We start from the raw sequence: 2275 nt of genomic DNA, 5'->3' as shown, positions 1-2275 counted from the left end.
ATAGGAAATGAATTAATTTTTGTAAAGCATTTTTTCCAGAGCTTGGTATGGGGTATGCAAGAGTGTATTAAGTGTCCAAGGTCACAAACTTGTCATTGATGAAGCTCAGATTTGAATTCAGTTCTCCCTGACCTCAAGTGGTACTTGCTACTATAATGAAAACCAGTGCCAGACCAGAGTTATAACCCAGACATGCATGCATGCATTCATTCATTCATTCCCTAACACATAGCCTAGTGCTCAATAAAAGACAGCCCCCACCCCACTAGATAGAGCTTCTGGCCTCACAGCTCATCGCCTTTCTCCCAGTTCACCCCCTATTCTTAGTCTCACTTCCTTTCCCATCCATGGATGCATCACTTCCTCTGCCAGGACCCTCAATGTTCTTTGGCCACCTTAGCTTCCCAGTTTCCATCTTTGGACAAAAAAAAATATTTTCTTTACCTTTTGCTTCTGGACTGCTGATTACAACCACAAGAAAAGACCCAATGGGGTAATGACACCACTACAAATTCATGGTCCTCCCTTAATCAGGTTTTTATTTATTTATTTTTATTTATTTTTTTTTTTGCTGTTTTCCTTAGTCAGGTTTTTAAACAGCTCTGTAGTCCTTCCCCTCATCACTGAGTGGTCCCTGGCCCCATTCCCTATAGCAGCTAGTCTATTTTTTAAAAATATGTTTTTATTGATTTCAGAGAGAGGAAGGGAGATGGAGTGGGAGATAGAAACATCAATGATGAGAATCATTGATCGGCTGCCTCCTGCATGCCCCCTACTGGGGATGGGGCCCTCAACCCAGGCCTGTGCCCTGACTGGGAATCAAACCCTGACATCCTGGTTCATAGGTCAATGCTCAGCCACTGAGCCACACCGGCCAGGGCCATAGCAACTAGTCTTATCAAGATTCTTACATAATTCCCACCACCTGAGTGCCCACTCTAGCTCCAGCCATCCCTTTACTAGCCCATAGAGTAATCCACTATATAGATATATTACAACTATTTAACTAGTCCCCTATTGTTGGGCAGTTAGTTTAGATAGGAAAAATTGCACACACGAATGGGAAACACCAAAATGTGGAGAAAATAAAGAAAAGTATTATTCAAAACCATTATTAGCATGAATAGTGTTACTTGAGGTGAGTGGTGTGGGGCTGAAGTTCCTGTGGATGTACAGGGGTCATAAACCAGTGGAGGACGGTGACCTTCAATACTCCTCCATCCTTACAAGCCCTCCACTCAAATCCCAGGTTGGCCAGTTACTGGAAAGGTCACTTAACCTCTGCGCTAGGCAGAATGGGGCTAACACTTTAACCCTCCTCCGAGGGACAGAGGAGGATTGGATAACTCGTACAAGAAGGTACTTAGATGTAAAGTATGGCATAGGAAACATAGTCATTACTATTGCAATAAGTACGTATGGTGCCAGGTAGGTACTGAAAATATCGGGGAGCATTTTCTACAGGATATGATTGTCTAACCACTATGCGTACACCTGAAACTAATACAAAATAATGTTGAATGTAAACTGTAATTGAAAAAATTTAAGTGCTGGCCAGGTAGCTCAGTTGGTTAGAGTGCCATCCCAATATGCTAAGGTTAGAGGTTTGATCTCTGATCAGGGCACATATAAGAAGCAACCAATGAATGTATAAATAAGTGGAAAACAAATTGATGTTTCTCTCTCTCTCCTTTCTCTCTCCCTCTCTAAAAAAAAAAAAAAATCAATAAAATAGTTTTTAAAAAGAAAAAAATTTAGAAAAGAATAATGCTACAAAAAAACCCCTCAAGAATCAGATACTGTGTTGAACAAGATAAGCTGTAAATATACATTGAATATTATATTTGTATACTTGAATATTATATTTCAATTATATTAAAGTAAGCATGTTATGTTAAAAAAAAAAAAAGATTGACTACCAAAAAATGGTAGTACTTTGAAAGGGGCTTGGCACCTAGCACATCCTACCTAATAAAGAGGGAATATGCAAATTGACCATCACACCATCACAAAAATGGTGGCACCCATACCCACAAGATGGCGGCGCCCAGTGCCCTCAGTCCCGCCGGAGTCCCCCAGTCCTTTCACAGAAAATGGGTTGCCTCAAAAGTTGGTTAAGCTTCTTAGGACAAAAAGCATTCAAAATCTTTGAAAAGAGAATTCCAATATTTATAAAGTTTGGACTAGACAATTCAAGGTTATTTCCACTACAACCTTCTATGATTTTGTGATATTAACATTCTGAATTCACACAGTACCAGCTGTATTGTATGTA

The sequence above is a fragment of the Cnephaeus nilssonii genome, assembly GCF_951640355.1.
Source record: "Cnephaeus nilssonii genome assembly, chromosome: 5".
Taxonomy (NCBI): Eukaryota; Metazoa; Chordata; class Mammalia; order Chiroptera; family Vespertilionidae; genus Cnephaeus; species Cnephaeus nilssonii.
Note: the sequence above shows the minus strand (reverse complement) of the source record.